At 41.9% G+C, this 9,684-nt stretch overlaps 1 non-coding gene across 1 annotated transcript; it reads left to right on the top strand.

Annotated features, from left to right (window-relative positions):
* Positions 1-3,462: 3,462 nt before the first annotated feature.
* On the top strand, positions 3,463-3,654 carry LOC148093282 (U2 spliceosomal RNA). The gene has a single exon (XR_015714430.1). It is a non-coding gene; the product is annotated as a U2 spliceosomal RNA (small nuclear RNA).
* Positions 3,655-9,684: the final 6,030 nt, after the last annotated feature.

The raw sequence follows: 9,684 nt of genomic DNA, 5'->3' as shown, positions 1-9,684 counted from the left end.
TTATTTGTAGAAATTATCTGCAGAAATTACTCCAAGACTTTCTGCAAAGTGGATTCTCTAGTGCAAATTTGTGCTTGTTTCTGCCAGGCTCCGGCTGCCTTCCCAACATATGACCACTTTAAAATAAAAGTTCTGCCTGTGGGTTTTCAAGCCACTGAATTTGTATGAATTTCCCATCCAAAATTCCAGAAGTGCAGGCTTGAGATCAGGAAAACTCAGGAGACATTTGTGTACTCCCTTGCTCCATTCTGAGTCATTACTTAAAGAAAGACAGTACCTTGTGTGAAAAAAACACCTCCAAGATTTCTGCTAAGTGTGTTGTCATTTCCTATTTGCATTTGGTTTTGTTTCTATCTCCCCTGCACACGTTGCCCAGTATCCCAAGCTCCTGCCTACCAGTTATAGACAGGTAACCTCAGAAAAATTGCCAGCTACCGTGTTTGCTTACCAGTGAAGCCTTCTTTCTCATTGTTTCTAGTTTCAGCTTGTCACTGTGTTTGGACACCAGCCCGGTTAAGCTTTAAACTCTGTTTCATTTTAGCCAGCATTGTCAGGAGCTCTCTACTGGGAAGGGTTTCTCTGCACGGCTGCCATGGTGTTGGGAAGGGAGGGCCACTCTTGTTACTTGCATCACTTTTATAACCAGACCAAAATAAAATATTCTACCAAGTAAGAAGGAAGATTTGGTAAGACACTAATTTCTCTTAGGTAATATTGTCAACTGTTTAAACAGAGTATTTTATAAATATAAGAGCAGCAGCCGTAATTGTCATTTTCACAAAATGAGATTCCAGCAAGTCTGTCTCTGCATAATTTGCCTTCTCTTTATGTCAAAACAGAGTCCTCTTTACTCTGAAGAAGCTTGAATCAGTTTATTTTTTAAAACCAAGGTGCAGGATATGCTGTTTGGCCTGCCTAGAGAGACTGTCATTGAGAGCATCTCAGTCTCTTTGGCTGCCTTTTAGCTTTGAGATCTGTGACTTCACTTCTCCCAGATGGATATGAGTGCATAAAACACTTTTATGAGCAGGACTCAAAGAGAACGTCTTGACTTTGGAATTAAAGTGAAAACCAAAAGCAAAGGTAATACCCATGCATTAGCTGTTTCTGGCACAGACTCATTAGCTCGTTAGCACAACACATCACCAGTTGGTCACTCTCCTGCAATAATGAAATCCACCAGGCCTCCCTCCCACTGGGCTGCTTAGTGAGAGGCATCTGATTTTTTTTTTCTCATACCAGCTTTAAATTATGAAAGTTTAAAAGGAAGCAGAAAAAGATTTATCTGTTACAATATTTAAAAGGAGAGTGGCCACTTCACTAAAGTATACTTCTCATTTTTTTTGCCATTACTTGAAAAGTTGCAAGCCTGTCTTTCTTTTCTGCAAGTCTGTAGGCAATGTTGCCTTGGAAAGCTTCTCTTAAAATTAAAGGGCTCATAGCTGTTCACATATTTACATTCACATATCAAAATTCTCATTTTGATTAAATGCTTTCCTCTAAAAGTGATATTCTGTTAGGACTGTGGGTTTCTTTTTTAAACTGTTTCAACTCAGCTTTGCAGGGAAGCCCTGAAATAGTAGACTGCTCTTCTGTTAAGGAAGATGCTTGGGAACATCACCCACAGGAACTCTGGGGTTGTTTCTAAGTCCAGTGCCTAGAAATAGAAAGTGTTACAAAGTTTTCAACTCTCTGTAAAAGGCATTCATTTAATCAGTAATTATTTTTTATCATGTCTTACCTTGAAAGGAAGCAGGAACACATCAACCTCTATGACATTTGAAGAATTAAATGGAAGTTACCTGAGTGTATTTCCTTAATATTTTCTTTTATAAATAGCTTTATTGAACATACTTTCCATGTTTTGCTTACCCCTTTCAGTAACCTGCCTTCTTCCTTTTTCTCTCCCTCTCTTCCTCCCTTCCTTCTTGAATCTCTCTCTCACTGCATCAGTAAATGGAAACACACTACTCCTATTTAGTTAACCATTCTATTAGGAAAGGAACTATTCAAACTCAGGTTCTCTACTGATTACTTGGTAGCTTAAACTAATGTCAAACAAAAAAATTAAGAGAATATATAAATAGTTTGAAGTGCAAGTGTTGAAAACCCAAGCCTGTTACATAATGGTGTCAGGAATGTGTACCCGCCAAGGAGCTCCTCAATAAGACAATTTTACTACCTTGAAATATGTAGTGTTTCTAAGTATGATCCTCAACCATCAGAGTGATTTACAGATGCTAGTTAAAATGCAGTTTCCTGGGATCTTTCAGTACCCCTAAAATCTGATTTAATAAGTCTAAACTGGGGCTCTTTGCTTTGCATAATTAATAAGCTCTTTGCAGAATGACCAGAGTGATTCATGCCCCAGGGTGACGAGCCAGATAGCCTGAGTTTGAGTCCTGCTTTTGCCATTTGCTAGCTGTGTGATTTTGGGAAAGTTACTTAATCTCCCTATATCTCAATTTTCTCATATGTTAAGCAGATATAATTATAGTGCTTGCTGGAGGAAACAAATGGCGTAACACATATGGTGTCTAGAAGAGTGGCTGGCACAACGTTAACAATTACAATTTTTTTTGACAATTAAAATGTCAGACCCCAGAAAAGAATTTATTTATCTTTCTAATAGCCTGGGTTGCTGTTGTAGATGTTGATTTCAACTCTTGTTTTAAAACTAACTTTATTGAGATAAATGTACATAAAATAAAATATACCCATTTTAAGTGTGCAGTTCAATGAATTTTGATAAATGTATATACCTACATAACCACCACCACAATCATGATACAGAACATTTTCATCACCCAAAGAGTTCCTTGTGCCTCTTTGCTGGTGACTCCCCACCCTGGCTCCAGGCACCTACTAATCTGCCCTTGGTTATTACAGATTAGTTTTGCTCTTTCTAAAATTTCATATAAATGGAATTATGCAGTACATACTCTTTAGTGTCTTTTGTGTTTTTTCTCAGCATCTTTTTGAGATTCATTCATGTTGCTGTATCAGTAGTTCCTTCTTTTATATTGCTGAGTAGCGTTCTATTATATGGATGTACCATTATTGTCCATCCGCTCATCTGTTGCTAGACATTTGAGTTCTTTCCAGTTTGGGGCTGTTATGAATAGTCTACATAACTTATTTGTTGGCAGCTAGTGTTAGTTTTTCTATTTAAAAAATACTGAAGCAAAGACTTAGGGTGTGTTCTCCCTCCTGGAAGCACACCCAAGCATCTCTTTAGCTCTAAAGGTCCCCAGGAGACTTGCAACCAGAGGAGCAATGGGCAGCAGCAGCTCCTCCCAGGCTAACCCCCTGAATTTATCTCCAAAGCCCCCTTTTCTCTGACTTTTCAGTGAGCCAAAACAGCCCCACCTAGGCCCTTTCCTGCTGCTGCTTCTATCCTAAGGCCTTCTTTGTTTCACTGTTCCCAGTTTTAATAAACATACTCTTAAAAAATCCCTATATATTGCTTCTCAGTCTTTTGGTTAAGATCAAGTGTAGTATCTGTTCTTGTCAGTTTAGTATACGATATGTTCTCTAGCTGAGGACAATATATATCAAATGGCTTTTGGGAGCAGGGAGATGAAATAGGAGCTTGCTCCATCCATTCCACACATCGACCCAGTATTGCAGTACTTCTGGGAACATGCACACACACACACACACACACAGAAGAGACTCAGAATCTGTCTTTATATGGCCAGTTATTTTAGAATGACAAGAAATCTTGTAAAAGCAGGGTGGGGGTGAGCAACTAAGCTAGAGAAGGAGAAGTAATATTGAAAACAAAGTGTGTTTTTGAACTAAGTTAGAGAAGAGCTTATCCATAGCTGTGACTTTTTTTTTTTAAACACATCGTATCTTTGTATGGCTAAACTGTTCTTTTTAAACTTGTCAATTTTTATTCATGTGAAATATCTTTAACTGGATAGAGCAAACATAGTTACACTCAAGAGATGCATTTGAGCAAGTTTCACAAACCTTTATTTTGTAATATCCATTAACCCATTCATCTTAGGGACTTTTTACATCATTGTCTCCACTGTATGCTTTCTTTTTAATTTTCTGAAGTCATTGAAATTGTAAGTTATTTCTATGAGGAAGCATTTTAAAAGTATCATTAAATATATTGCGGTCTATAGATACCAGTTTGGTCTCTTTTTGAAGCACAAACAATCTATGGAATACTAATGCTATGTAATGATATTAGGGATAAAGGAGTCAATATAACTATTACTTTAGGACATAAGATAAAAATATGGGAATCTGTTGTATTTTTTAAATATGAAAATCAATAAAATCTCCCAGGATTGCCACAGTACGAGGATGTTAAGTTTACCTGGATAAGAATGGCGTGGCTTTTGCAACCTAGATTAGCTGAGGATTTTCTAAATCACCAAGCCCTGGTTCTTTTTTGCTTAATAGTTCTTCCTTCAGTCTCTTTCCTCTCACATTTTATAATAAGCAGCAAGAAGAAACCAGGCAGCCTGCCTATAGTGGCTCAGTTGGTTAAGCATCTTCCTGTGCACCAAAGGGTTGCAGGTTTGATTCCTGGTCAGGGCACGTGACTGGGTTACCAAAGGCAACCAATGGATGTTTCTCTCTCACGGGGATCTCTCTCCCTTCTTCCTCTCTCTAAGCATGTCCTCAGGTAAGGATTAAAAAAAGAAACCAGGCAATGCCTTCAACATTTTGCTACCTTGCTTAGAAAGATGGAAACAAGAAAGTCAGAGAGAGTCAGAGTGATGCAATGTGAAAAAGAGTTAACCCATAAACACTGGCTTTGAAGATGGAAGGAAGTTATTACCAAGGGGTGTGTACAGCCTCTAGAAGCAGGATCAGCCTAGAAAACCCATTCTCCCTCAGAGCCTTCAGAAAGAAACACAGCCCTGCCAACACTCTGATTTTAGTCCAGTGCGTGACAACTAGAGGCCATTCGGACCCAACTCATCTTTGCACCTTTTCTTCCTATACTTTTAAAGTTTACTTTGTATTTTTTATCAAACGGCACCACTTCCTGTTCCTTGAATATCCATGTCATGGATTCCCACCTCCATGCCTTTGCTAGGACTAGAAAAAAAAAGCCAAACAAAAACACACTATTGTATCTTTTTCCAAATATGACCAACCTTTTAAAGCTTAATGCTAATGCTGCTCCCTTATGAAGTATTTGTCCTGTCAAAAAAATGTATCTTCTTCTGGGCTTTCATACGGTTGAATGCATTTTCAAAATACAGCATGAGATTCTCTTTCAATTACGTGCCAGTGGGTATTTCTCTTCTCTCCTCCTTAGGTCTTAAATTCTAAGCACCCCAAGGAGAGAAGTCCTACTGACCTAAAAGATTATCATGGGTCGATGGGTTGGGAGTAGAGGAAGAGCAGGTCCCACAGGTGGTAGAACCAAAATTTGCAAACTTATAGCTATAAAGTTTTGCCTGTGACTAAGGTAAAGTTTATTGAAATGCCTTTTTTTCTTATTTAAATGTCAGGGGAGGGTTTGTTTGTTTATTCTGACAACAGTTTTCCATGAGAAGAGCATAGTAGGCAAAAATGGGAGAAAAATTGGCAACTGTGATGAGTCTAGAATGGAACCAGATTACGTGGTAGGTTTGGGGAGAAATACTGTTAAGAATTGGCGATAACTATGAAGAATTTGTCTCAGAGTTCCTGAGCTTGAAGAAAGATCAGATACCAATCATGATTAATTGTGAATTCACAACAAAACAACATAATGAGATTTTTTTTACCTTTTCATTTATTTATTTTTAAGTCAGGAAGGTGACTCAAACACAATATCAGAACTTATTTTTCTGTGCTGGACTACACAGGTGCCCAACCGCTCCCACCTCCAACAACAAATAGAACTAAATATAGGGAGCCAAGCAGGATCGGGGTCTCAGGGGAAAGACGTCAATGTCTGCAGCCATAGCACTGATTCGCAAAAGGGTAGATGGGCCTGAGACCTGAAAACCAGCACAAGACAGCCATCTGTGCAGAAATCAACCTCCCAGCAGAGATGTTGGGATTTTTAACCATGGTAAACTGCAGTTCTTCCGGACCAGAGCCTAGTGGAGAATTTTTATTTATTTTTAAGTAAGCCAGCTTTTTCTTGAGTTCCCTCCTTTTTTCCTTTCCCACCTTTTGTCCCATCCGCTCTTCTTTTTCTCCCCAAGAGTAACTGCTGGGGTGGCGATTGCGTCGCCGCGGGGGCCAGGACTCAGTTGTCCTGCCCTGGTCTGGCTGCAGTGGGTGGGACTCAGCCCAGGGCTGGTTTTCCCGCGAGCAGACTTCAATGCATTTCAGACCCCGGGCAAAAGGCAGACAGCGGCTGGGGCGCAGCCCGAGCGACCTGCACCTGCAGGGGGACGGGCGCCGCCAGCCGCGGGAGGACCCTGAGTGACCTCACCACGGTGCGTTACGGCCGCTACTTTCTTTTTCAGTTTTTCCGTGCAAGGAAGGGGAGGGGTTCTGAACAGAAGTCGCGCGCAGCGGGGAAAGGAACTGCCAGGGCTCTTCTGGGGTCATTGGAGAGGCGCAGAGACGCAGAGAGCGACCGCGGCGAGTGCCTGGGTGCAGCGCGGGAACCGGGCTGAGAGGCTGGTCGCGCCCCGCCCGCCTGTTGAGCAGGTAGACGCGGGCGAGCCCCGGCTGAGCGCCTCGGCCCTTTGTGCGGTCGGTGCACGCGCGCGGGGACCGACAGGTGCCCCCGCAGGGTCCCCCCGCCCCCGCCCCTGAAGCCCGCTCTCTCCCTGCGTTCGCAGTGCGGATTTGCGAGGCGCGCCCTGGAGCCGCTGGAGATCCGGGCTCTGCGAGGCCACCGAGTAAGTGGCTGCTGCCTACCCACGCGGGTCGGGGCTCCCGAGAGGGGCGGCCGCTTTCTCCGCGCCCCCCGTCTGGGCTCGCCCTCCTACCCCCACCCCGGGAAGCCTTCCCGGCGCTCCCAACTGCCCAGTCCCAGGGGGCCGAGGCGGGTTCCCACGCTGGGGAGGGGCGAGGGAGCGAAGGAGACGGCGCCCAAGGACCCGGCTGAGGGCCCGGGGGACCCACGACGCCCGCGGGACTGGGACCGACGGGGGTGGGCGCCGGGCCGACCGCGCCAGGCGCTGCGCCGGCCGTGAGAACGCGCGGGGCGCGCAGGGCCGCTGCTCTCCCACGGCCCGGGCGCCCCCGCAGCTCGGCCCGCCGACCCCGCGCCGGCCTCGGGCTCCGGGAGGGCGAGCCGGAGAGCGAAGGGACCCCGGACTTCAGAGCCTGGGCTTCGCGGCAACTTCAGCCCCTCCGCCGCGGCGGGGGTCAGCGAGTCGCCCTCCTGGAGAGCGAGCGGCCTGGACGGCAGGGTGGCTAGAGAAAGCACCGGGAAACTTGCAGCGGGGCTGCTCAGGGCTCAGCCCGAGCGTGCGTGTGCGTGAGTGTGCGTGAGTGTGAGTGTGCGTGTGAGTGTGCGTGTGCGTGTCTGCGCGCCAGCCCCTGCGTTAGTTACCGCGCTGCTTGGCGGTCCGATTTTTGTTCTTAGTATGACCGCCCCGCCTGGGGAAACGGGGCGCAAGGGGTCCCCGTTGCCCGTCCCCGTGGGTGACACGGGGGCGAGGGGCTGCGAGGCAGCGAGGTCATGTGACTTCTGGCTGTGCCTTTTGTGCGTCTTTCTCTTGCTCCCTGACTTCCACGCGTCCCTTCGTTTTGCCCTTGAGTTTACCTCTGAAGTAAACTAGGAGGCTGTGCATCTCACTTGGTGGGGGCGGCCAAAGGCGTCTTGGTTTCCAACGTATTGGAAACCCCGCTGTGTGTGTGTGTGTGTGTGTGTGTGTGTGTACACACACATATATTTCTTTTTGAAACTGCATATATATATATGTATATATGTAACATATATATGAGTTTCATTTAGAACATCAGGAGTGAATTTTCAGGGTTAGTTATCTGATGGTGATTTCATTAAATGTCTACTTACTTATTAGAACTGAGCTTGGTAAGGAAATGGTTAACCCATTTTACACATATATAAAATGTTGAAGCGCTTAATGATAGATATAGATTTGTATATCTTGGTTCATAAGGTGGAATTAATCTGTTGCTTTTCTAAATACGGTGACGTTTTTTCCCTTCGGCTGTGGTATTTAAGGTACCATGTTATGAAGAGTGGTAAAACCATTAACAACATAACAAATGAAGGTCTAAAATTCCAAAGCAGACCTTATTTGTCAAAAGGCCATATAAACTTTATTGCTTTTACAGTGGAGGTTGTCTGTGTAGTCTGTGCTCTGTTCAGTTACCAAACAGCTGGTTCCGTGGATCTGCTTTAAGGGATCATGAAGCACCCGAAGTTGTAGTCAAACATCTGAGTTGCTGCATTTTTAGGGAAATAGTCTAGAATCCTCAGATAGACAAAGAGATCTGTGACTCAATAAAAAAATAAGAACCATAAAGTCAACATATGTAAGGTACCCTTTTTTCTTGTCAAAATAATAGGCTTTCTACATAAAACCTTCTGATAGAATAGTAGGAAAAATTATAGAATAATTAAATAGTGTTACAATAATGAAACATTTCAGAGAAAATGATTGATTTGTATGTTTTTAAATATATCAGACAGGAAACTTAGGTAGGTGAAATTTAGTAGAAACTAATAATGTATAAATGGGTATCTTCTGTTTCTTCTTGTACTGTAAGATCTCTTTCTAACATATGACAAAGAAATAAAATTACATTTCTCTCTTTGAAACCCAACAAAAATATAAAGTACTTGTGCTTGCTCTGGTGTTTCAATATAAATAGCCCCTTAATGGCCCTGTTTCTAGATGTTCAGGTAGAAAATAATGGGTCTAAGACAGCTGCCATTTACAGAATGCAGAAGGAAATGTAAAGGTATTTTACTTATCCCTGCAACACCAAAGGAAAAAGAAATGTGGAAAACTTCACAATGCTTAGTACTAATATCTCTTATAACTATGATTTATTAAATGATCTTGCTTTAAGGTGTTATTTTGAAATCTGTTTTAGTTAATATTACATTGTACAAAAAACTAAAGAAGTGATAACTAAAATTAATTTCTATTATGAATGTTAATAAAATATTTTATGACTAAATGTCAAGTTTTTTCATAGACATTTTCAAACAAAAGATCTTTATTTAACATTACTTTCTTGATAAAGATATTGCATAACCTTAAGTTTTGTATGAAACCATACAGGAGAAATTAAATTCTATATTTACATTTGTAGGTTGCATTCACCAACAATTAATTGTGAGTATAGGGAAGAGAATATTGATTTTTTTATAAGTTAGTTTAAAAGAATGTATGTACCCACAAAAGTTTCTATTTAAACTTTTTCAGAAATAGATAAAAATCAAATTAGTCTTAAGACTGAATCTTTCCAGGTAGAGAGAAATGGAAATTTAAAGCAATATTTGAATATAACCAAGTTAAAAAAGTATGTTATTGATGGAAAATTTTGAAGGAAATTATTTATTCAGAATATTTTCTATATGACAGATTTTCTAGAAAGCTTCTTAGCTTTTATTTGCTAGGATATATAACTTTTATGAGACTGATTTTTATACCACTTACATTATAAATATTTACCCAAGCAACTTTCCTTTAACATTACTATTTATTACTTTTCTGCGTATTTGTAGAAACTGATATTTTTCATTCTAAATTATCAATAATGTCAATGCTTGTTAGTTTC

The sequence above is a fragment of the Miniopterus natalensis genome, chromosome 4 (genome assembly GCF_054644295.1).
Source record: "Miniopterus natalensis isolate mMinNat1 chromosome 4, mMinNat1.hap1, whole genome shotgun sequence".
NCBI classification, from domain to species: domain Eukaryota; kingdom Metazoa; phylum Chordata; class Mammalia; order Chiroptera; family Miniopteridae; genus Miniopterus; species Miniopterus natalensis.
The sequence above is the reverse complement of the archived record's forward strand: the minus strand, read 5'-3'. Positions and strand labels throughout refer to the sequence as shown.